This window comes from Malus sylvestris, chromosome 4 (assembly GCF_916048215.2).
Source record: "Malus sylvestris chromosome 4, drMalSylv7.2, whole genome shotgun sequence".
NCBI lineage: Eukaryota > Viridiplantae > Streptophyta > Magnoliopsida > Rosales > Rosaceae > Malus > Malus sylvestris.
In genome coordinates, this window is record NC_062263.1 from 8,123,206 (window position 1) to 8,151,052 (window position 27,847).

A 27,847-nucleotide genomic window follows, 5' to 3' on the forward strand; every position below is an offset into this window, starting at 1 on the left:
CTACACCCTTAGAAATTTTATAAAGAATTAAAGATTAGAATGCGTATAAATATTTTATTGGTACAAATATATCAACACAAAGCCGACAATCAAGTTGGCTTGAAGCGAGTATCCCCAACTTGGAAGGAAGGGGTTCTCGAACCCTTAAGCCACCAGGTTTTAAGCATTTATATATGATTTTCATATTTCGGTTCGGTTTCCGAACCTCAAAAACCGAAACTGAACCAACTAGATTCGGTTTGACAGCTTCGGTTTGGTTTTCGGGTTGGCATTTTTTCGATTTCCGGTTTTTAGTTTTTCCAATCCACCCCTATTGGCCAACTATCATTTTATTAAGGGTTATGTTAGGAAGATCGAAATTTTAAACTAAATTTGTAAAAAAAAAAAAAAAAGGAAGACATGTCACCAATAAGAAAAAACACGTTAATCGACACTTAGTTAATAATTTAATAATTTACAACCACATCATTTGATTTAAAAAATTTAATCTCCCTAGCATTAGCCTTTTTATTAAAGAATACTTCTTCTCCTTCCCCAAACTTCCACCTCCGTTGCTATCTGTGCTACAGGTTAAGGTCGAAGTGGGTCCTATCAGCTTTCAATTCTGGGAAGGTTTTTGGTTTGAGAGGAGTGCTGGCTCGATATGCTATAAGCTAATCTAGCTAAAAGCCAATTAAGCAAGTAATTAAGAAAACGATTACAACTTTGCGAAGCCATAGTTGCTTGGATGACATTACGTAGTTGCTTGGATAACATTACAAGTACTTTGTTGTGTTACATATATAATGCAAATTACGTGTGCTGGGAAAACCCTCAATCTAATTTTATTTCATCACAAGCTTATTGTTCAGACCATACCATAAAGTAGCAGATATATATGGTTCAATCAAGGCAGAAGCAGCCCTATAGTTAGTCCCGCCAGGGCATGTAAATGTGCTGCTTGGGTCATCCTTAGGGTAGCTATAAGCATCCCCACTCCGTCTCTTAAAAAACCTAGACATGTCTGCAGGGCCGCAGCTCCTAGAATTGCAACAATGTTGATTGTGGAGCCTAAAATAATATCAAAAATTCTAGGGGACATGTGGATTTTTTTTCCCAAGAAAGACAAGATTGCTCTCAATAAATAGGCATGCTCCTCAGATACTCCTACAAGCAGTTCACACCTCTGAAGGTCGTATCATCTAAATACGACTACCAACCGCTCACCTACCATTGGCAAGGAAAAGTCAAAGCATTAAAGATAAAGATTAATTACCCAAATTTTATCTTTAATACATTCCCAATTGAAGATTGACTCCATTCAATTAATCCCAATTTAAATCAATTAGGGATAATTACTCCATTATCTCAAGATATTATTTGTTATTTAATATCTTGAGAATATTTCTTCATAAACCTTGGCCAATAGAATGTCGCCAAGTGTAGAGTAAAACCTTAATGATGGAAATTGTTTATTAACAGGATCGGAAACGGATGTCGTTGGACTATCGATCACAATATGGTGTGAATGATATGAACAGAGTGAATATAGAATTGAATGTTCTTTCTGACAGAAAGAGATTTACAAATATATAGATATGCAAGTAACCTTTCTGGAGAAGTTATGTTCTTCAGGAGAAGTTATAACTTCTCAGGTTGGAATATAACTGTTCATATCCTTTAATTAATTATATTATATTATTTTCTTTATTAATTAATTAACTTATTTCACTACAATCATATGTATATTAGTACACCAATGTTATGGTATACCTTCACATATGATTACACATATTGTGAAAACCATGTTATCATAATCATATTCCAACATCTCCCACTTGATTATGATGACATAAATGGTTTCCTATTCTGATTTGTTTCTCTAGAGTATGACTTGTAAAGAAATTCAATGTAACATCAGATATATGGCTTCTTTACTTGGTGCGCACCATTCCACTTTATCTGATAACATTTTACTCTTTAGTAAAATGGCATCATATCCAAGTAACTAGGAAAAACAATCCATACCCAGTTACAAATGGTGACTTAGTCATGCACTATACGCCACAATGTTATATAAATTATTTCTTGAAGCCTATTATGGATTTTACTTTCAAGACGATTTATTATAACCTGGTTATCTTGCTAGTGCCCTCTATCTTTAACTGACCAAGTACTAAAGAACTAGATAGAGTCGCATCTACTTGTCCATGTTTTAGGCGTCCCTAAAACCATATAACGATGCCCGCCGCACGTCTCACACTACAACACATCTACATGTTTTGCAAACCCATTGTAGTCACATGCTCTCTGAATTTTTCCAGAGACAATCCCTTGGTTATCGGATCGGCCACCATCTCTTCGGAGGGTATGTAGTCGACCTCTACCTCTCATTTCTCCACTATATCTTGTACATAGTGATATTTAACATCAATGTGTTTTCCTTTGGAACTCTTTGCTCCACTCTTTATCAGAAAAATGGTGGACTTGTTATCACAAAACACATTGACGTGCTCCTTAGGTATACCTATATTTAAATTATTGATAAATCGTTTAGCCCATACTGCAGTACTAACCGCTGTGCTACAAGATATATATTCTGCTTCCATGGTGGACTTTGCAACACAGCCTTGTTTCTTACTTAACCAAGAAACAATCGTTCCACCAAACAAGACAATGTTACCACTTGTTGACTTTCTATCATCCAAGTCGCTTGTGAAATCTAAATCGCAATAACAAACTAAATACAGATCATTTAATCCGAAACAAAGTTTCATACCTTGGGTGCCCTTTAGATATCTAATAATTCTCTTTACTGCCATCTAATGTTGCTTTCCAGGGTTGGAGATATCTACTTACCAATCCAACTGCATGACATATGTCAGGTCTAGTGCTGGTCATAGCATACATCAAACAGGTGTACTCACTGGCTTGCAATCTTGCATATTAAATCTTTTAAATATTTTATCCAGATAATTTTGTTGATCCAAATAGAGTGTTTTGGCATCTCTATCCCTAGTAATTTTAATTCCTAGAACATAAGATGCTTCTCCCATATCTTTCATTTCAAATTTGGATCCCAGATATGACTTAGTCTTTTCAATCATATCTATAGAGTTACCTGCAAGTAAGATGTCATCTACATATAGTGACAACATACAAAAATTATCTTGGCACTTCCAAGAGTAAACACAATGATCCAATGGATTTATTTTGTAACCCATTTCCATAATGGCTTGGTGGAACTTTAAATACCATTGTCTTGATGATTGTTTAAGACCGTACAATGACTTTCTTAATTTATAGACTTTGTTTTCATGTCCTTTGACATGATATCCTTCGGGTTGAATCATATAGATGTCTTCCTTTAAATCTCCATTCAAGAATGCTGTTCTGACATCTAACTGATGAAGTTCTAAATCCATTCTAGCAACAATTGCCATAAGAATACGAATGGATGTAAACTTCGCAACTGGAGAGTAAGTATCCACAAAATCTATACTGGGTTTCTGAGTATAACCCTTAGCTACAAGTCGAGCCTTAAACTTATCCAAGGTACCATCTGATTTGTACTTCTTACGAAGTACCCACTTACAACCGATGGGCTTTCTTTCATTAGGTAGATCAACCAATTCCCAAACTTGATTTTTCTTTATGGAATCTAATTCTTCATTCATTGCTTGTTGCCATTGTTCAGACTCAAAACTATCCATTGCTTTTTATAATTCTGTGGGTCTGGATCTCCCATTGAATGATCTACCTCCTCAAGATTGAAAACAAAGTGATCTTTCAATCTTCTAGATGGTTCCCTTTTTCTTTTACTCCCACTGATTTGATCATTTCTCCCACTATTTATATCTTCCATGATAATATCATGATCATTATCCATGTGTATGTCATGATCGACATTGATATGATCACCCATGTTAACGTCTCCCACTTGATCATTGTCAATGTCAGCATCATGAGACAAGTCTAAATCAAGATGGAAATCTTGATCATCCTTAGGAGAATTTTCTTCTTCCAAAGATTCCAATTCGTGTATTGGTTTAAACAAATCAGTAGTTTCAATAAAAGTAGCATCTCTACTTTCGATCAATCCTTTCTTAGGATGATAAAACCTATATCCGATACTATTATCAGGATATCCTATGAATTTACATTCCAAAGTCTTTGCTTGTAATTTATTTCTTAATGGCTTTGGAATGAGGACATGCGCTTTACAACCCCAAACTCTTAAGTTTGATAAATCGGGTTTTCGCCCATGCCATAATTCATATGGAGTTAGTGGCTTTGCCTTTGTATGAACTTTATTCAATATATATGCTGCAGTAGCCAAAGCTTCACCCAAAAAATGTAGAGGTAAGTCAGCATAAGACATCATAGATCGCATCATATCCATTAGAGTTTGATTTCTTCTTTCTGCGATACCATTTTGTTGCGGTGTATAAGGCATAGTATAATTATGCCTTATACCATTCTCTTTGCAGAAATCATCAAAGGCTTCAAATTCTCCACCTCTATCACTATTAAGGGTCTTTATGGATCTTCCCAATTGGTTCTCTACTTCGGCCTTAAACTCTTTAAATTTTTCTAAGGCTTCATTTTTATGCTGCAAGAAGTAGACATATCCATAACAGGAATAATCATCGATGAAAGTCACAAAATATTTCATTCCTCTATGGGTTTTTGTTCTCATAGGTCCACATAAATCTGTATGCACTATCTCAAGTAAATTTGTAGAAATCCAATGCTAAGAAAATGATTGTCTAGTCATTTTTCCTTTAATACATGATTCACATGTATCAAAATCATGTGCATTTATTTGAGGCAACATTCCATTTTTACTCATGCGTATTATTTTATTTTTATTTATGTGACCTAAACGTAAATGCCATAAATATGACAAGTTTTGAACAGTAGAGACAAAGGCATACTCGGAAGAAATACTTTTATTAATACAAACTGAGTACATATCATTGACTCTTATTCCCCTTACATAAATATAACCCTTTTTCCCAATAGTGACAGCACCATTCATGAACCTTGTCTCAAAACCTTTCTTTTCTAGGATAGAAACAGAGACAAGATTCCTTCTTATATTTGGTGCAAACAGAACATTTTTAAGTACAATGGTAGACTTACTATTGTTGATTTTGTAATCTCCTTCACCTAAAACATCGACATAAGTATTGTTGCCCATGTAGAGACGATGTTCTCCTAGTGCTTTCTCCTTGAAATTGATGAAGCAACTTTTGTCCTTACTTACATGACGAGTTGCTCCTGAATCTATCCACCATTGTTCTTGATCTTCAGCAATGAGTGCTTCAGAGATAGTCAAAATTAGTTCTTTAGGATTTTTGTTATTTTTGTGTTGTTTTGGGCACTTATACCTATAATTACCAGTCTCTCCACAATTGTAACATGTACTCTCCTTTCCTTTAAACTTGTTCTGCTTGCGGTGTCCAAACTTTTTAAAGTTCGAGCGCTTGTTACTACTATGTGGCTTGTGCATGTGTTGCTTGTTTTTCTGAGAATCTTCTGCTATGAGAAGGTTGGCTCTGCCTTGTCCAGTTTCCTTTTTCCTATAATTTTTACGAACTTCTTCAATAGCCAACATTGCAGGCAATGTATCCATCGTTAATTCAACTTGACCATAAGTCATGGAAGTAACTACATTTTCCCAAGAATTTGGGAGGCTACCAAGAAGAACACTAACTTGCATTTTATCAAAAACTGGATGGCTAGCATTGGCTAAGTCTTTTGCCATTACTTCCATTTTAGTAATATGATCAACCATAGAATCAGTTTTCTCCATTTTTGTCCCATTGTATTTCTCAAGCAATAACTGAGTGTATGTTTGAGATTTAGGGCCATACTTCTTTTCAAGTACATCCATGATTTCTTTGGCCGAATCATATTCTTCATAGAGAGGTATTAATTTATCTTCCATGTAATTGAGGATTGTGGCCTTAGCCAATTCATTATCTTCCACCCATTTATTATAAACTCGAGACGGCCCAAGGGGTCTCTCGTCCTTGATAGTGTACAAAGTCTTGTCATGGGTTAAAAGATAAGTAATCCTTCTCTTCCATATTCGACAATTAACGTTATTCAACCTCTCTATTTTAAAAACTTCGGATTTGGAAGATTGAGTTGCCATAGCTCAGAAAATTACAAAACAAACACAATACTTAATACAAACTTAAATACAAATACAAATACTACTAGTGTACTTTTAATTATTACAAGCCACAAATACTATATGTTCTTAATAAATTAAAGACTAAAAAAAACAAAATAAAATAAAATAGAATAGAGACTTATTTATTCTTAGCAGCAGAGACCGCAAACACTCACTGAGGCTTTGTCCAATCAGTGAAAGACGAGTACTTATTCAGGCGATCACGTCGATAGAAGGCTCGTGGATTTCTTACTTGTCTACTTGGCCAGGTGTGATCAATCCTTCCTTTATTTTCGTGCACAAAAGCAGTCTCTTCTCGACTACTGGATTCTCTTTCAATTCTCAATGGTCTTGGCCCCCTTAAATTTCTTGTAGTCGAAATTTCTCTTTGTGCCAAATCAGGATATATAAAACCGTAACGGGTATTATGTTGATCCAAATAATTAAGCACTTTGACTCTAGAATTCCGAAAATTAAACCCTTGCTTCCACTTTTGATCTTTGTCACTATTATTCAAATTATTCCACAAATCAACTCTATGAGTGAAATTATTAGGGTAAACGGGATTAATAAAACCTGAATTTGGTTCGATAGTAACACCCAAACGAGTAGGAAATGGCTCCAATTGCAGCTGTCCCGAATTTTGCTTAGAGGAAGAGCCCACTTCAAAAATTCTGTCTTCTTGAATTTGTGATGGACACCTATCACTTTCAGAACCCAAAAATCTGCTGGCTTTAGTTTGTTCCCCACGTGAAACCTTACCAAAAGCAAAACCTCCTTTAAATGCACTTTCTTGATTGTAACTTTGTGATAGACACCTTGCTTTCCCACATGAAGCTGGACTTTGTGATTGTGACCAACACTTAGCTTTTTTATATGCACTGTCAAAATGCAAAGAACCAAAAGAACACCTATTTTTAATTTGCTCCCCACGTGAAGGCTCAAATACAAATGCTCCTTTTTTATTTTCAAAGCAATGCTCCCCCCTTCTTCTTTATTTTTGAAGCACTTTCTCTGGGAATAAACAGTTTCTTCTTTCTGCTTCGTTCCGCAGCCCCGCGGATAATCTCGAACGACAGAGACTAGTTTTCTTGGAGGATATCGATGCCGTCGGTGTTGTGTATTACCACGAAAAGCCGAGACCACGGTTGAACGACGAGACCACGGGGGAAGAACACGACCACGAAATTGTCTGCTATTGGTCAGTGAGTTGCTGCGGTGAGTCCAAGGAGGAGAAAGGCGCGAAAAACGTTGGTTTAGTCTCTGATTTGCAGTAATCTGAGAGTAACTTCGAATCAGACTTAAAGGTGCAGGTAAATCCCTTGGGCTAGGTGACCAAAATGTAGGAAATGGATCTGCACTTGTAGTTTCAATTTCTTACGTAGATTCGGTTTTTGCAGCCAAAAATCCCGATTGAAATGGGTTGTCTGAGGGCCTAATGGGACTGTAAAAACTTTCTGAATTCTGATAATTGTTAAATGAATTTGTATGATGAAATGGTTTATTTTCAAAAAGAATTTTGTTCTTTGTCGAATGAAACGGTGTAGGGGAATAAAGTTCAAATTGTTGGGTTAATTCAGGCCTAGGTTCAAATGGGTTGTAGGTTGGGATTTTGAACGATTGGGTATTTTTGTGAGTTTTGGATTGTACAGGAAAATACTCTGATGACGATTTCGAACTTTCGATCAAAATCGATTCAATATTCTCCTTGGTCACCAACGTCCTCTTCCCTAAATGCTTCTCAAGTTGAAACTTAGAAAGAACGTTGTTGGATTCGTTACTTGACGGAGAGGAAGTCTCAGATTTTGTTTAAGACATCCTCGGATGAAAACTGGGCAAATTGTCTTGATTCATGAAAACCAGGCTCTGATACCACTGATGGAAATTGAAACAGGATCGGAAACGGATGTCGTTGGACTATCGATCACAATATGGTTTGAAGGATATGAACAGAGTGAATATAGAATTGAATGTTCTTTCTGACAGAAAGGGATTTACAAATATATAGATATGCAAGTAACCTTTCTGGAGAAGTTGTGTTCTTCAGGAGAAGTTATAACTTCTCAGGTTGGAATATAACTGTTCATATCCTTTAATTAATTAATTAGTTAATTATATTATTTTATTTTCTTTATTAATTAATTAACTTATTTCACTACAATCATATGTATATTAGTACACCAATGTTATGGTATACCTTCACATATGATTACACATATTGTGAAAACCATGTTATCATAATCATATTCCAACACTTAACACTATGGCCGGCCACTCCCATATATATACCCCAATTCTACCAATTTTCGGTAAGCTTTTGCTACCCCCTAAAAGCATTAAACACTTTATTCTTCTCAGGGAAACTAACTTAGGCATTGGAGATCCATTGGCCTAACCTCCCCCCCACCTCGTGGGCGCGTGAGACTTAGGTTCTTGATCAAAGGTGTTTATTGTTTTGCAGGTCATTTTCGTCAAAGCTAGAGACGACGAAAATTTGCATTGACAAATTGGTGCTTTCATTGAGAGATGATTCAAATACTGGAAGAAGCCTCTTGCATTTGGTTTCTTGAATTTCTATTGCGTTGAATTTCTCACACGTCGTATCAATTAATTTTTCCTAGAAAAGTTTCTTGATCAATCCTTGGAGAAAGGATACAATGGTAGAAATTCAAAAATCATGATGAATGGAACCCTGTACGTACAAGGATTTAGACCGAAGAGTAGAGACAAGGACATAGCCCCGACGATCCTCAAGGCTCAACGCTACGGCGGGAGGAGCCCCACCACTATGGAGCCAAGCCACCACTGTCTCCTCGACCTAGCAGCCACGGCCCAAATACCATCACAACTGCCCTTATAGCCTTACAGCCTTCAAAACCCTTGGCAAAAGGCCCAAGTCCACTTATTGGCCCACGGGCAGGCGGCCTAAAGATTAACAGTAGCCACAGGAGGCCCAGGGCAGGAGGCTCAGCCTATTGCAGTAGCAAGCCTAGTTACACTACAAGCCTACGGGCAGACGGCCCAGGCTCAACTAGATACCAGTTAAGCCCAGCCCACTACAAGTCGAGCCTAAGCTCGCGAAGAACAAGCCATGGCCTAGCACGTAGCACATGCCCAGCGTCAGCCAGCTCACACACGACCCCAACATTCCCCTGCGCACACTCCAACCACCCAGCCCGGTTGGTCCGCCTCGTGACCTGCTTCGGCGACCCGGCCCTTGGCCTACTCTAATCTTAGGCCACCTCCGGCGATCCAGATCCTGACCACCGATCCCACGATCGACCCAGGGTTATTTTCACCCCACTTTTCTACAAGAATGTTTGCTCTAGGCTCAAGCCTTGTACATACAATCCATTACACTTCCACCATACATGGAGACACCCCATTATCCAGACTCTTCTAATCCAATTGACGAGCACCACATGCCCTAGCGGGTCATCAATTTGACAAACACCTTCACGCAACATACCACCTTAGTGAACCAGCTCCTTGAGCGAATCAAGACATAGCGGGCCCCAGATGAGGTGTCCTGAAGCAGGATAAGGGTGCAAGAATGTGACTCATTTGAGCGATGTCCCGATAAAGAGCTGCTCAGCCCGCCACTAACCGTGCGTTCAGGTAGTGTGCACTTTCGTTTAGGCCTTCGGGAAAACATTTTCTGCTTCCTCAGGGCATAGAGAAGCATTCATTCCCAACTTGGTTCACGAGTCAGTGTGCATTCGAGGTTGGGTCAACACTCCGATGAGCATTCGGGAAATTCCAAGCGAAGCGTCCACACGAGGTTAGACCCACAAGGAGATCCTCTTATGATGCATTGGAGTAGCAAGCCACATGACGAACTGAGAAGAGTATAAGAGTAGTCCAACTCAAGTTCCACTGGCAGCCCTCGCTAAGTACGACGGCGAGCAGTACATAATGAACCACGTACATCGTGACTGTGATGCAGACGAGCAGTACATACCAAAGAACAACATAGACTAGCAGGTTAACACCGGGGGCAGCTGAAGACACCGTTGCCCTACCAAGCACAAATCCAGGAGGAAGTAAAAACTTGACCCTGGTCGATTCTTATGCTTTGGTAGAAAAACACTCCCTATGGGATAAGGCCAACGGCTCACAGAAACTGCCTGAGTAGCCACACAAAGACGCATAGCCAACTCAGAAGATGGAAAATGATAAACTTCTTAATGACAAAAACAAGCCAAGAAGTAGACGCAGGGATCGATCCTTGGCAAATAGAGGCTCAGTGCCCAAGATGTACACTAAGTTCTCAGTCCTAATCAATTAGATCATTCACAACCCTAAGGACAAGCTGTGGTTCAAAATGTTGCAACCCATGAGGGGAGACATCTTCAAGATGGATCAGACAAAGTATTGCGCATTCCACAGAAATCGAAGACACGTAACCAACGACTGCATCACATGGATGAAGTACTTCGAAAAGCTTGTGAAGGAAGGCAAATGCGACCAGTATGTCAACAAGCTAGCTACCCGACCAAGTCGATAAGTAGACAATGATGCCAAACCCCCCGCTAAGATGATATAAATCAATGGCATCTTTGCCTAATTTGAGCATCTAGGGGCTACCAACAGTTACAAGAAGAAGAATATTTAGCAAGCGAGATCGGTCTTTCAGGTTCAAACCATAGATGTTGTACCTGGACCAATCATCGGCTTCACCGAGAAGGACACTGAGGGTGTAGACTTTCCTCACGACGATGCCTTGGTGATTTCTGCTCAACTGGCCCACTCCATCATTGATAGAATTATGGTGAACAATGACAATTCAGTCAATATCCTAAAATTATTGGTCATCTAGAAGATGGGCCTGGAAAACACGATCAAAAGCAAAACAGAGGTCTTGATCGAATTCAATTGACTCACATCTACTGCTATTGGCACAATCACGTTCGACGTAACCAGCCCTTCAATTGTCTCATCGCAGACCTTCATGATTGTCAGCAACCCATCTCCCTATAATGGGATATTGGGTTGACTTTGGCCAGTGAAGATTAAAGTTGTGACCTCGATCGAGTATCAGAAGATTTGATTTCACATCTTGGGAGAAGCAATCAGATAGATCAAAGGCGACTAGGCCATGTCTAGACGATGCACTGTACAAGTTTTCAAGAAGACGAAGAATAAGTCTTTCACCCCAACAGTAGCAGTTGAAGTACAGAAATACAATTCTACCTCCACCAAATAGAAATCATGCCAAACTTGTCAAGAAGATAGCGTCAATGTCGACAATGTCCTAGCATATGAATCAAGATGGAAACTCGAAGAATACGTCGAACACATCTTCCTTGACCCTAAGTAGCGGTTAGACCATGTCGAATGCACATCTAAAGAAGATTTGAGTGATCCTGGATATGAAGCCCCCCACTACTATAAAAGAGATCCAAGGTCTGACCTGGCGAGCTGCTGCACTCAATCCTTTCTTCTCGTGATCCACCGACCAATGCAAGCCCTTTTTCAACGTAATCAAGAGGGCATAAAGAGATAAATGGGATGAGAAGTGCGAGGAAGCAATCTAGGACTTGAAAAAGTACCTAACATCACCTCCCATAATGTCCAAGCAGGAAGTAGAAGATGACCTATGCATCTAAGGCGGTATTTGAAGTATCAATGAGCTCTACCTTCATAGAGAGGAGTTGTGGGCTTAACCATCTGTACTCCATAATTCAAAAACTCTAGTGTGAAAACTAGATACCCAAAAATCAAAACTTTGATTTTAGCACTAGTTGTTGCAACCTGAAAGCTTAAGCCGTACGTTCAGGCATACACAGTTATCGTCATAATGCAATAGGCTGCACAATCCAAAAGCACAACGTTAAAGGCGTGAAAATTGATGGACGTTCCAACGAGTACAGCAACTCAGCCCAGAAACGCCCCAAAGGTAGTCGAGCACATCATAGCTGCACCAGCCCCACCTGCAAGAGATTTATAGCATTTGTACGTCGACGGATCATCCAACTACCAGGGATAAGGAGCAGGCCTAATTCTTACTACCCTAGATGGTTCGATGTTTGAGCAGACGATCACTCTAAGCTTCGAAGTGTCAAACTATGAATCGGAGTATGAAGCCTTACTAGGTATTCGATTGGAGAAAGACCTAGCAATGAAGAAACTCGTGATCTATTCCAATTCCTAGCTGATCACCAACTAAACCTTAGAGGAGTACACAGCAAAGCATCCAAGGATGGCCCGATACCTCGAGAAGGTATGAGAGTAGTTAGCGACGTTCCAAGCATACACACTCACTCAAGTTCCACGAGCAGAAAATGCTCATGCAGAAGCACTAGCAGGCTTATACTCTACCTTAGACCATCAGCTCAAGTGCTCCATCCTGGTCGATTACTTGGAAAAGTGGAGCATAAATGAGGAACTAGTAGTCGAGGTGGCATAGATTAACACAACTCCGAGTTGGCAGGATCCAGTCATCGACTACATAGTTAGCAGAATGCTCCCTCCAGACAAATTAGAGTCCAAAAAGCTCCAGATAAAGGCAGCACACTATTACATGTTGGACGACATGCTCGTTCGTAAATCCTTCTCAAGACTACATTTTCGCTGCTTATCACCTTTCAACGACCAGAAGATTCTAAGCTCAATCTACAAAGACATCTGTGGAAACCACTCTAGATGCCGCTCCCTGGCGCAAAAGACTCTTAACTCAGCTAATACTGGCCAACCATGCATCAGAACCCCAAGAAGTATGTACAAATATGCGACATATGCCAAAGCTTCAAGCCTATGCTCGCATTACTTGCCTGCAAACTTGACTTGCAAACGAGCCCTTGGCCATTAATACAGTGGGAATTGACCTTATGGGACCAATGTTGCCTGCCACTATGGGCAAAGGCATGATGATCGTATCAACCGACTATTTCACAAAATAGGTCGAAATTGAACCTATGACGACAACTACCCAGACGGACATAGAGAGCTTCATATGGAAGAACCTCATTTGCCGCTTCGGTATCCCTCACTCCATCATCACAGACAATGGTCTGTAGTTCGTGGGCAATGACTTGGAGAAGTTCTTCGAAAAAGATGGCATCATGCAGCATATATCCATGCCCCAGTATCTATAGGGTAATGGGCACGCCGAGGCATCCAACAAGATCATTCTCGATTGCTTTAAGAAGTCCCTCTCAGACAAGAAGGGTAATTGGCTAGACAAGCTCCCCGAAATTCTGTGAGCGTATTGCACCACCAAGAGATGAGCAACTGGCGAAACTCCATTCTCCCTAGCATTTGGCTCTGAGGCGATCTTTCTTCCCAACGTCATGGTGCTAAGCATCAACATTGTATTGCCAAGTTTCAAGCATAACGAGAAGAAGATGGCCATAAACTTGGACTTGGAAGAGAAAGAGCGCAAAAAGGTTATCACCCACATTGCAGCCTATCAGAAGCAGATCATCTCTAGCTACAACAAGAGGACGAAGATCCAGTAGTTCCAGCCATGAAACTTAGTCCTAAAAAAAGCCTTCATAATCGCCCGTTAGGAAGGCTTCAAAAAGATGGCTCCCATCTGGAAAGGTTCGTACAAAATCAGCCGAGTTAGTGAAAATGGTAGCTACACCATCACCACTATGAGTGATAAAGAGATCGAAAATAGTGGAATGCCTAAACCTAAGAAAGTACTACGTGTAACCTCTCGCCATTCCTTGGACCCTGTTCAAGACAAATAAAGTTCAAAGACTCAAGCAGCTCGATGAATAAGACCTCGAATACAAAGGATTATCAGTTGTTATGTTATTATTGCCTATAAGTAAAGTAAATACATTTATCTATTTTCAATGAAGATTGAAGGAATTATTCATGAACAAACTTACCACCCCTGCCCTTGCAGACATGGCGTGTTGCTCTCCTATCAGGAGAGGGTAAATTGATCCAAGATATCCATACGTGGATGGGTTTTACGACTGCTCAGTTTCCCCTAAATGTATCGACTACCTGCGCCAGACTGCTCTCATAATTGGCCACAATAGATTTTTTCCTAAAAGACATAGTCGACTGAAGGATTCAATTATGCGGAAGCCCTGGTCTCTAACCAGAAGAGACACTAAGTGCAGGATCCCTGCCCATGAAAGAATTCGCGTGACTAGATGGTTCATTCTCGACGTGCAAGCCTTCATGAATGTAACTCGACTCTAAAGTGTAGCAATACTAGTTAAGCGACCTACGGAATCAATTTACAATTACTGCTAAAGATATTCGTATCGAGTTGCGTGAAACTTAGAAGATCTGTAGACTAGCATCTCGAAATGATATGGCCTCTGAGGTGCAATTTCACCTACATCTTAAGCCTAAAATACTCTGAGAGCTAGAGACAATGCCTAAAGTGGTCACGCGAGTCGTCTATTTCTGTAAGCGAGACGCCCGACCGACGACCTAATGGCTGGAAGCCCTAGGTAATCTGTAAGCTGAGATTTACACCTACTATGACTACGTAAACCCATCTGCTTATTTAAAAGTAGCGCCTTCAGCGGATAGTCTAGGGTTTAAGTCTTGCAAGAGCTAAAGCTGAAATGTACGACTATAGCAGCTATGCAGACTCCTCTACTTTCTACGAGAAGAACGTGTCTAGCCGCCAGTTCTATAAGTTAAAAATTTTACAGCATGCCCCGGGAGGGCCACGGCTCGAGCAACCGCTAAAGCTGAAATGTATGACTATAGTAGCTACGTGGACTCTTCTTCTTTTTACAAGAAGCACGTGCTCAACCGCCGGCTCTAGAAGTTAAAAATTTTGCAACTTGCCCCAGGAGGGTCAAGGGTTGTGCAGCCGCTAAAGCCGAAATGTAATACTATAGCAGCTACGCGGACTCTTCTGCTTTCTACGAGACGCACGTGTCCAGTCGCCAACTCTATAAGTTAAAACTTTTGCAACATGCCCCAAGAGGGCTAAGGCTCGTGCAGCTGCTAAATTCGAAATGTACGACTCTAGCAGCTACGTAGACTTCTCTATTTTCTACAAGAAGCACGTGTCTGGCCGTCGGCTCCATAAGTTAAAATTTTCGCAGCATGCCCTGGGAAAGCCAAGGCTCGTGCAACTGCTAAAGCCGAAATGTATGTCTATAACAGCTACGCGGACTTCTTTACTTTCTACGAGAAGCACGTGTCCGGCCGCCGGCTTTATAAGTTAAAAATTTCACCACATGCCCTGGGAAGGCCAAGGCTTGTGCAGTCGCTAAATCCAAAATGTACGATTATAGCAGCTATGCAGACTCATCTGCTTTATACGAGAAGCACGTGTCCGGCCATCGGCTTTGTAAGTTAAAAATTTTGCAATATGCCTTAGGTTCGTGCAACACCTAAAGACGAGATTCACGACTATAATAGCTACGTGGACTCTCCTGCTTTTTTCGGATGCTATGAGTTCGATTGTCGGATCTATAAGTTAGAAATCTTGCATTTTTTTTCCTTATGTAGGTAAAACTCCTTATGCATCAGAGCCGAAATTATATCCTAAGTGACGACGTGAGATAGACTGCTTAGCTCACCCAGTCGCCCGCCCTACATTGAAGTTTTGCAAAAGATATGACGAAATAGAAGGATGAAGCAAAGCAAGGAAAGTTGTTTATTAAATTTCTGGCAAATTGATAAACCAGCTCGAAGGCCATCAAAGTTCAAATAAAGCAAAACAAGAAGGAAAAGAAGAAAATTCCTAAGTCTAAGAAAAAAGACTACTCATCGGCAGCCTGCACAACCACTAGTCTCTCGACTGCCACGCCTTCAGCAGCCACACCACTCTCAGTAGCTAAAGTTTCCATCAGCTCATCCTCAATTGCCCCTGCCTAGACTGTCTAACCCTCAGCTACTCAACCAAAGGCAGCTTCAAACGAGAAGTCAAGCAGATCTACTGGAGAAATGGAGAAAGTTTTGAAGTCCTTCTCGGAAAACTCATAATCTGACGCCCTGTCCTGAATATGGTCTACATAGCCAAGCTTGGAGAAAACGGCCTGACAAGAAGTAAATGCCACTTCATGATTGATTTTCTCATTCTTCAGATGCACATTCTCCTCAACAATCCCAATGTGAGCATCTTGTAGCTTACCCAATTCATTTTTCGAGTTCTCGCTAGCAGATAGCGCACCTTGCAAATCCACTTCCTTTGACTCAAGCTTACTGGCAACATCCTTGAGACAAGACACTTCAGAAAGAATGAAGACAAACTCAATCGTCTTTGGTAAAATAAGCAGATCGTAGCTTTGAATTGATACGCTCAAGCTCCTTGACCACCGGTGCAACACGACTGACTTCCTTCTCTGCAACTTCTAACATTGCTTGAGTCACATTAAGCTTAACTTTCAAATGGATGACCTTTTGATGAACAGTCTTCATCTGCATAGAAATTGGGGTAAAGACATCAGACCCCTTCAAAACGTTGAGTTCATATTCGAGCTTTTCAATCTTTTCAGCAGCCGAGCGAAGCTGAGCCGTCAGTGCCACTTCGGCCTCCTTATCACACTCGACAGCATCCTGATTGATGCGCATAGACTCATCAGTGAGGAACAAAGTCTTATGTATTGTAACAATCAGGGAGGACCTCCTTGAGTAGGTAGGACGCTTCACAAAAAAGTTTGAGCAGACGACAACTTTCCCAACGCTATCAATTAGGGGTGGGCAAACGTGTATAGGAACCGCGGGTTAGGAAGTGTAATCAAGGTTCAAGGTGGATACGGGCCGGTTCCTAATTTTTAAAAAGAGAAATGGGGCAGGGCTGGGCTGTGAAATTTTAAGTTCGGGCCAGTTCCAAAAGTATAGAAAAACAGATACCCGGACCAACTCTTTGTAATTGCAATGGACAAACGAGATTGAAGATGAACTTACCATTGAATCTGAACCGTTAGTTTTACCCTAGTATCTCTCCTCCTCGAGCTCGACCCTATCACTGAACTCGACTCAATTATTTCTCGAGTCTCACCATCTCGCCTTGTTGTCTCCTCCACCACCCTGACATCACGGCGGCCTTGACGACCAGCACGACAGCCTTGGTGACCACCATGACGACCCAGCAACCTCGATTGTCTTCATCCCACCACTCATCTTCTCGATTTGTCATATCTCTCGCAACTTCCGCAACGCAGTCTTATGGTGCACTCAGTCTCACAAGTAAAAACCAAACCCTCATTTTCCTCTCTACTTGTTTTCGGATATCTTGATTTATCATATTTTTTCAATTTTTATTACAAATTTTAATGAGATATGTTTTACTTTGTAATCCCTTTTTCCCTTTTTTTTAATCAAATTTTGTTTTAAAATTAATTGAATTAAACCTGTACTTGTTCGTACGAGATGTGGACGGATATGTGGAATTGTTATGGGGTAAAAAGAATTCAAAGGGTTTTGAGTATTGGTTTTTTTTGTTTCAGATATTTCATAGTATCCTTCGCTTTAAATTGGAACATATGTAATTTAGTGAAGCAAAAAGCTAAGTTCTTGAATGGATTGAACTAATTTGTTTCTTTGATGGATCTAATACTAGTAATTATTAGCAGTGTTCGCCTTCGACACAACTGTGGACCTGATGGTGAATAAGTAAAGGTTAAATTGATAGTAAACATCTGGGTTTTCTGATGCATGTTGTGGGGCTATCTACACAGATGGGACTTTCAAGAATGGTGATGTTGTCATGCAGTGGTTACTCAGCCCAGACCGATGAAGGTTGGTTCTGATTTAGATATCACTTTCTGAACATGTTGAAATTAATCACAGATATGGGTACTAACAGGTTGTATAAGAGTGTGTTTGTCTGATTGTGTTTGTCATGCGCGTTGATAGACCCAGAAACTTTGTTCTTTCTTCTCAATTTAGTTTACAATCTACTGTTATTTCTCTTATGGATGGGAGCAATTGTGCATTTGTGCTTCTCTAAAAATTAATAACTAATATCCAAGTCATGCATATTGTATGACCAACACGTCTTATTGATTATTTAGTAGAGTAAAACGAATTGGTGTCGAAATTTACTTTTTCTAGTCTTTTTTGTTCTTTCTTTTCTTGGTGTTGTTAGGATATAGGGACGTCATTTTTTTTTTTAATGAGACTTGAGAGTTGAGAGTCTGTCTTTGCCATTCCTATTCAAGCGTTGAAGTCTAGTAACTTCTTGTTATTCAATGTCTTTGTATTAGTTTCATGTGTCTAGGGTGGGGAGTGCAAGAGTTTAAAGTGCCAACTGTGCTGCTTCTTTTCGTCCTTTTTTCTGGTAGTTTATTAGTCTTGGTTGATGATGCCTTGGGGCATCAATAGTTATTTCATAGACAAATGTGCAACTTTAATGAAAAAAAAAAGTGCAAGGAAAGACAGAACAAGGTGTCATCTTAATAGTACCACAAGTCTATGTTGATTACAGTGAGATTATGAGAAGGGTGCCCCATTGACTAATTCATTTTAGGTGCTACAATTATTGTTGAAGGTTCTGATTTATAAGAAATTATGGGTTTTTAATGTCTTATGACCTTTCTTCTTATTCTGCTTTTACACCATAAAGTAATATTTATATTCTTACATTTTTTTGGATGTAATGTTGCTCTATGGAGTTGGATGTTGGACTTTGTAATGTTTAGATGTGTTGCGCAAACTGTAAAATATGTATTTAAATATGTAAATGCAAATGGTAAAACAATAAAATTTGTAAAAATTAAGTGTCTTTTTTTTCCCATGTATCCAAACCGAACCGGCCCATTTCAAATGGTCCAGGTTCAGTTTGGTTCCTATTTTAAAATATGTTGTACCTGCATCGGACTGAACCATTTCTTTTAAACTTCGGTCTAGTCCGATTCCTTCAAAATTGGACCCGGCCTGTGCCCAACCCTGCTATCAATAAACTTGGAGCATGCATCAACGTCCTCCAGCAAGACAACCTTCAGTAGCACACAAACCTCGGGAAACTCCCCAACCTCAGACTTGGTGGATCTTTCACAACTGCCCGTGCGAGCAAACTTCCTTTTCTCAACAGGCGAATCAATCGCAACGAAAGAAAGAACAGGCCTAAGTGCCGCCTTAGCAGTAGAATCCACCTTCCTACTTTTCATAGCAGCGAGCCTCTCAAAAGTCGAATCGGACTTAGCTCCCAATGTGCGTTTTAACACAAACCTAGACACCTCAGGCACCATCGAACCTTTCTGCTGGACAATCCTCTCAGCAATGGTCGTGGTTACCTTCGGAGCAACAGGTTTCATAGGCTTAGACTCAATAGTCTTTTTTCATCCTTTTGGCTTCTTCTTGGCTGAAGGCTCACAAGCAGGTGAGAAAGATCTCTTATTTCCACCCTCATTGGCAGCAGGCTCTACAGCAGCGATCGGATGAGCAAACTCCTCATCCTTTATTTGCTTGATATATTCCTTAGGAAGCAGCCCTCTTTTCTCTAGATGAAGTGGACTGAGCAACCAGCACCACTCATGGTACTTAGCAAGAATGCCCAAGGTGATGTGTACTTTCTTCATATCTGTCGAAGTTCTTGGAGTTTAACCAAATTTCAAATCTACACAAAGTAAGAAAGACGATCTATAAACTGAAGTCATGGATCAGCTCAACAAAAATTCAAGCAGGCTGAGAATGAAGCAGTTCACTTACCATTGATAAAGATAGTTGGAATATTCAACTCAAGAGAGGAGTCAGACTCCCACTCTCCACTTACCTCCAAGGTATCTCTTACCAACTCATTATCACCTTTGCAAGAAGCATTAAGCAGATTATGGAGAGACCTCAGCTGCCCCACGCCTTCCTTTCGGTACTAAAACTCATTTATGGACAAGCCAATATCAAAGAACCTGCTCAAACCCCACCATCGCATAAACTACATTTGGGGAGCACTCAGCAGGTGCGCATGTCATGGGACAGAACACCTCCTGAAAAAGATGCGACATGAGAAAAGTAAATCCCAACACAAAGTAATACGGATGGAATTTGATAGCAATCTTCCTAGCAGTGGCATTTTTATCGCACGGTTCATGACTGCTATCATCATTCACCCGCTTGACGCGAACCCCTGACAGAATCGCATGCTTGTATGTCTCAAGAAAATCTTGAAACAGCTAATTAGAATTAATCTTGACATGTGCTGTCTTGAAGTAGCCGACCTTGCTAGAAGAACCACCTTGACGATACAAAGGTGGAGGTTATTCGTCACTTTTACGATCATAGGAAGACATCTCAAAATCCCTGCAAAAAGTATGAAGAAAAATATTTACAAGGTAGTTTGTAATAAAAGAATAAAAAAATTAAAGGAGGACCATAGAGCCCAACGCCCTAATGCTTGGCCCTACAGCCCAACTTGCTAAGCTCGACTAGGCCACAAGGGCCCAGCTCACACACTTTCTCTCCTACATGAAGCCCAAGTCGCTATAGCCCAGCACAAAAGGAGGCCCACGCCTCCCTCATATTCTCTCTCTTGCGCTCAACAAGGCCTAAGGCCCCTTGACCCAATCTACCAACAACAGAGACCCAGCCTATGCCGATCTCTCTTTTTTCTTCCATAGCAGGTCCGAGCCTGCTGCTTGATGCTTGGCCTGTGCCAATCCCAACCAGATGGGCTAGAGCCTCACTGTTCGCCTAACTCCGAGCCCCAGCGCACCTGTCACCTCGGTCCAAGCCGAGCCGAGCACCTAGCCCACGCCAACCGAGCTCCGCCTCTGCATCACCTGTGCACAGCAGCCCCATGGCACTCTTGCCACGTCCTTCACGCCACCTCGGCCTTGCTGAGCCAATTTTCCAAGTACCAAGGCTCCCAAAAAATCAAAAAAAAGAAAATTCAAAATTTTCTTACCTTGGTGCGGCACGGTGAAGAAGAACAACAACAAGAGACGACTCTTATCAAGGGCAAGAGAATAAGAAAGCTAGAGGAGGGGGAACAAATTTCCTTTGGCTTCTCTCTTCCTTGTTGGAATGATGATTGTTCTCCAAAATTTATTTCATCCCCTGCTTAAGGCAGAATTAAATAGGTATTGAGGGTAATTGGTTTCTTTTCCTGGAAGAAGTTTATCTCTAAATCAAGGAAGGAGATCAAGTTCAAATTTGGAAACAACTCTATAACCTCATGCAGCTTAAGATTTCTACACCTATTGCCCTTTTCCTACGTGCAACTCAATAGGTGTGGGAGCATTTTTGGAGCCTAAAATAATCCCAAAAATTCTAGAGGCGACACGTGGACTTTTGCCCAAGAAAGACAAGATTGCCCTCAATAAATGGGCATGCTCCTCAGATACTCCCACTCGTAGCTCACACCCCTGAAGGTCCCAGCAGCTGAATACGACTGCCCACAATTGACCTGCCCTTGGCAAAGAAAAGTCAAAGCGTTAAAGATAAGGATTAATTACCCAAATCCTATCTTTAATACATTACCAATTGAAGATTGACTCCATTCAAGTAAGTAATCCCAATTTAAATCAATTAGGAATAATTACTCCATTATCTCAAGATATGACTCCATTCAAGTAAGTAATCCCAATTTAAATCAATTAGGAATAATTACTCCATTATCTCAAGATATTATTTCCTATTTAATATTTTGAGAATATTTCTCCATAATCTCAAGATATTATTTCCTATTTAATATCTTGAGAATATTTCTCCATAAACCTTGGCCAATAGGATGCCGTCATGTGTAGGGTAAAACCATAACACCATGGCCGGCCATTCCCCAATATATACCCCAATTGTACCAATTTTTGGTAAGCTTTTGCTACCCCTAAAATCCCTAAACATTTTGCTCTTCTCGGAGAAACTAACTTAGGCATCAAAGATCCATTGGCGTAAACCCCTCCCCCCCCCCCCCCAAAAAAAACAAACCTCGTGGCTGCGTGAGGCTTAGGTCCTTGATCAAAGGTGTTGATTGTTTTGCAGGTGCATTTTCGTCAAAGCTAGAGATGGCGAAAGTTTTCATCCACATTGATCGGTTTTGAACAACAGTACAAGGGGTTGTTGCACCCTCTTGGAGCCCCCCTTAGACGTTGGACTAAAGTCCATACGTACATTAAACCCATCTACAAGAGAGATGCCACAACAATCCAAATTATTATATTGATTAAGGGCATACTCAGCTAGGGTGTTTGGAGGTCAACCATATCCTTGGCATCGGAGGACACCCCCACAATCACCTGTTTGGCATCAGCCACATCCTGCTCTATCAAAGTTGTATCCAGTCCAAGCCCATCTACTAGCCCCTTTGGTGCCGGGACGCACATCTAAGACCCAAGTTTGGCCTTTGCTGAGCTAGAGACCAAACAATGTATTGGGACAGTTATTATTATTTTTTTTGTGTGTGTTGAATCGAGCTGCATTGGTCGATACAAAGAACAGAGCCGCACTTAGGATGGAGAAAAAACTGAGGAGTCACATTGTGGAAATTGTGGAAGCTAAGCAACACTAGATTTAATATATTGGTTTTTTGGTGTGGCTATGAATTTTAAATCCTGAGGAGGTTCATGAGGTTATATTTTGTTGTACATGAACTTACACATGGTCACCAAACGACACCATTTTCTAAGCTTGTTCATTTCCACCTATGGCAATAGGAGGACCAATATTTCTTCTTTCCACTATTTTCCACAAGATAAAATGAGACAAACTTTTCTACTAAATGGTAAAACTTTGAGGGTTGAATTAAATTGCCAGCCCTGATTTGTGCCAAAGAAAACCCAAATGTTGACTGACTAAGAGGGCATTGGGCATTGACCAAAAAAAGGGCAGATAACATTTTTGATGGAAACACTATCCAACTAGTTACAGAACAATGGTATCAACGAGCGGAAGAGAAGTTGTAAGCATCAGACTTGTACCATCTGTCATTGGTTTTTTTGTGGGGAAAATTATGTATTAGTGATGACAATTAAGGTGCTACCTTTCACAACCAAACAAGGATAGATAGTTTCTTTATTCCGTTTTTATTCATTGAAGTAGTTTTTTTTCTTTCGATTTAATTAATAGGAACAAGGCATAACTGAAACTTTGTCAAATGACGTGACCAAGTGAGTTTTCTTAAACAACAGTGTGGATTCAACAAAATGATGTCAAAAAGCGTGTTTTCAAAGTTATCAATTGAATACAAAAGTTAAGTTATTAGACTGCACGATAGAGGATACAAATTAGTATAGCATAAAGTAGGGGAAGAAAACTATCCATCTTGCCAATGAAAGTGGGCTTCAATGGAGCAAATGACTAGTATGCCCTCTTATCTCCAAATCCAACGGCCACCATTGTGGCCATTTTGTAATTTTGAACTTCGGTATGTTGGGAGTTGTTCGTTCGATGTGTTCGAGGGATTCAGTTTGGGTGAGGAGATCCCGCAGAGGGAGAGGGATTAGGATTCTGTTTTGTTTTTATCTCTGGCTTACTTTCTTCCATTTTGTTATCAACTTAGGATTGTGATTATCGTAGGGGGTGTATTTAATTGAGAATTTAAGAGACTTTAATGGATTTATAAATCCATAAATTTTTATAAAGTTTAATTGATTTGTAGAGATTCCGTATAAAATTTTGATTCAATTTATTCGAAATCTCATAAGAAGAAGTGAGATTTGTGGATGCTTAAAATACATTACGAAATCTCTCCAATTCCCTCTAATTTCTCAACTTTCTCAAATTCTTTAAAATCAATTTATAATTGAATACACCTAAAATATTATAAACTTCTTTAAAATTCTAATTGAACACACTCAGATTTCTAAGGATTTTAATAAACTATCTTAAAATTTTAATTGAATACACCTTGAATTTCATATAATCACTTAAAATCCTGATTGAATATCCCTAGATTCATTAAAAGAATCAAAATCCCTCAAAATCCCAATTGAATGCAATCACAAATTAAGAGTCAAGTTAGTTGTAATTGAGGGTTTTACTTGTTATTAGGGGAATTTGCTAGAAGTACCAGCTAGCAGTAGTCACACTTTGTGTATACGAGCACTTGCTCTTTGGTTTGAAAACAGATCAGAATTTACAAGAAAGAAATTAAATACAAATATATTTGGAGCTCTGCTCCTTCATCTCTCCTTCCCTCTTCTTCCATAGCTTTCTTGTGCTACTTGCAGATTGATTAAGGTAATTGAGAATTGGATCATATTGGATTTCTACTTCTGAGAAAAGGTAACAAAGCTATTGCTTATTTGGCGTTTAAAATTTTTCCTTTAGATTCTGGTTTTGTTTTACTATTTAGTGATACGGAGATTATATTCACACATCCCAAATTACTTCCTTCACATTCTTTTAATTTTTTAATATTTTTTTTATAAAGTGTTAGAGATCTGTAAAAAAATATTAAAAAAATATGAGAGAAGTAATTTGGAGTACGAAAATAATCTCTCTAGCGATTTAGAGAATTAGAGATACACTTTTGCATGCATGTTTCTCCTCATGACTTACACTATTAGAGATACAGTTCAGAGTTTGTATGGTTGTGATTTGAGAATTAAATACTGACTTACCAATTTGTTTTTGGTTGTTTTAAAAAGACAGAATCCAAACTTAGAAGAAGTAGGAGGCAATCAAATTACCCCCTAGCTTTAGTTGAAGCTCTTTCAGCTTCCACTCTCTTTAGTTCAACATCTTGCAACTTTCCACAGTTAATTTACCTTTTCGTGCCGTTTTAGGTTGACTTTCGGATAAACAGTTCCTTAATGCAAGCAAATTTAAAAAATAATGCATGCATTAGTGTCTAAAACTAACTGCTAAATCGAAGACACAAGGAGGTAATTACAATTACAACTCGGTCTTAGACTCTTAATAAAAATTTGTTGTATGAAATTTGTTGAGCACTTGAAATATTACAAGTTAAGACTTTGATTTTTATGATATATGATAACTGTTTTCTATGTTTGTTGTTAATTAAGCACGCGGGATACAACTCGGTCTTAGACTCTTAATAAAGATTTATTGTTGAAATTAAGGGGTTATACTCTTAATAATGATTTATTGTTTGAGATAACTTTTAAGGGGTTAGGCTCTTACCAACGCAGAAAAGGCTCTTGAGGCAACTTTTACATTTATAGCATTTTGGAACTCGCATAAATACCATAAAACATCTTGAAAGACTACCATTTCAAGTGGATTTTTTCTTTCATGCGAACCAAACTTCTTTTTTTCTTAGCTCATTCTACTAAAACTTCAAATTATGTTCAATTTGTTGATTGATTGTTAAGCACTTAAGTTGATCTATTTATTTTCCATGCACCCTTTTCTACCTTTTTCTATGCATGAGTGCTTTTCTGTTGCATGTTGTAGAAGATGAATGCATGAATCCTTAGGTAACCTTCATTTTTCTTTCATTCTATGATGTAGGATAATAGAGTGGGGAAGCGGAAATTAGATTGCATTAACGGAAGCGTAAACACATAAAATTTAAATTGAAACAACAATAAAGGATAACTGGAATCACTCCAGGCACCTCTCACCCGTTCTTGGCCTCGCACCAAGACTTGGAATTTGGAATCACTCCAAATTGTTAAGAGTTTTTAGTTAAGTTTAATTAAGTTGTTTTTAATTAAATAATGTTGACTGGCTATGTAGAGACCTAGTCAAGCTTAAGTCCTAGTTTGTAGGAGTTGTGGTTGAGCATGTTCACCACGGTTAGGATTGCTTCCATTGCTTAGGGTTAAAATCTCTATGAAATCAGCATGTGATCGTGGGAGAGTAGTTATTTGTTTTTCAGTATTTTTCCTTTAAAAACTGTAATCTTCCTTCGACAGATTTAATGAGAAGAACAGTTCAATATTTTACGTGAGTTTTTCATACTTAAGAGCATTGCTAGGGTTCTTAAGTTCTGGTAATCAAACCAACATTTGGTATACGGGCCAGTTTTTAGGGGTCTGAGAAAGAAACAATGTCGAGTGAGAAGGCAACTGAAAGTTTGATGGTCATTACGACCATTGGAGCATGCTGATGGAAAACTTCCTAAGGTCTAAAGAGTACTTTGACCTTGTTGAAACGGGAATTGAAATACCTGAAGGTATCTTGACAACGGCACAACAAAAGAAGGTCGATGAACTAAAGCTAAAAGATTTAAAGGTAAAGAATTACCTATTTCAGGCGATTGATAGATCCATTCTCGAAACCATTCTCGAGAATGATACTTCCCACCAAATATGAGAGTCAATGAAGAAGAAGTACCAAGGATCCAGAAAGGTGAAGCGAGCACAACTTTAAGCTATAAGAAGAGACTTTGAGACTTTTCAAATGAAGAATGGAGAATCTGTGAATGAGTATATTGGAAAGGCTATGTCAATGGCTAACAAGATGAGAATCCATGGTCACAAGATTGAAGATAATGAAGTCGTGGAGAAAATCTTAAGATCAATGGCTCCTAAGTTCGACTACGTGGTTTGCTGCATTGAGGAGTCAAATGACATAGAGGATATGTCAACTGATGAGCTACAAAGCTCCTTGTTAGTTTTTTAGCAGAAGCTCAATTGTGGAGGCTCCCAAGAGCAAGCTTTGAACACTTCCACCTTCACTGAATCTTCAAGTTCAAGAGAAGGAAGAGGACGTGGAAGAGGTCGAGGAAATCGAGATGGTGGACGGTTTGGGAATAGAGATGATAGCAAATCATCTTATGTTTCCAAGAAAGATGATGATCGTCAAGGCAAAGGCAAATAGCAGTTTGGCAAATCACAGGTTGAATGTTACAAATGTGGTAACTATGGCCACTACAGACATGAGTGCTACACCAAGCTTCCTAAAGAGAAGGGAGAGAAGTCAAATTTTATTGAGAAAAAGGAGGAAGAAACACTACTGATGGCATTTCATGTTATGGAGAACTTTGACCAAGAGACTTAGTATGTGGACACTGGTTGTAGCAACCACATGAGCGAGTGTAAAGCATCCTTTGTTAATATGGATGAAAGCTTTTGTACCACTGTAAGTTTTGGAGACAAGTCAATAGTGAATGTGATGGGAAAAGGAGAGAGTCAAATCAGGACCAAAAATGACTTCATTGAGACAATTTCAAATGTCTTCTTCATTCCTGATTTGAAAACAAACCTTCTAAGTGCTGGACAACTTCAAGATAAGGGGTATATGATCACTATATTTCAAGGAGAATGTGAAATATATGATCCAAAGAGAGGCTCCATAGCTATGGTGAAGATGTCACCAAACAAGTTGTTCCCGTTGAAGCTTAAGGGTGTAAATACTTGTTTGGTTGCAAAAGGAAGATGATGAAACATGGCTGTGGCATCACAGGTTTGGGCACTTGCACTTCAATGGACTAAGAACACTCTATCATAAAAAGATAGTGACTAGTTTGCCTAAGATCATGAACTAGACCAAGTTTTGTGAGGAGTGTGTCATAGCAAAGTAGCCAAGAGAAACATTTCCAAGTGGGAAAGTAACAAGGGCTCACTCGGTTTTGGAATTGGTTCACTTGGACCTATGTGGACCAATTAATCCAAGTTCAAACAGAAAGAAGAGGTATTTCATCTCATTTAATGATGATTTCAGTAGAAAAACATTAGTGTATTTCTTGCATGAGAAGTCAGAGGCATTTGATGCATTCAAGAGCTTCAAGGCTTTTGTTGAGAATGAATCTGAGAAGAAAATCAAGTGGTTGCGCACTGACCATGGAGGAGAGTTTTATTCGAAAGCATTTGAAGCTTTGTGTGATGAAAGTGGAACAAAAAGGCAGCTCACTGCAGCTTACACACCGCGGCAAAATGGGGTCTCGGAGAGGAAAAATAGAACCAT

The 27,847-nt window shown here is 39.5% G+C and overlaps 1 pseudogene; it reads right to left on the reverse strand.

The window, feature by feature from the left end:
• Positions 1 to 824: 824 nt before the first annotated feature.
• Positions 825 to 27,847, reverse strand: part of LOC126618089 (thaumatin-like protein) — a 34,875-nt pseudogene continuing 7,852 nt past the window's right edge.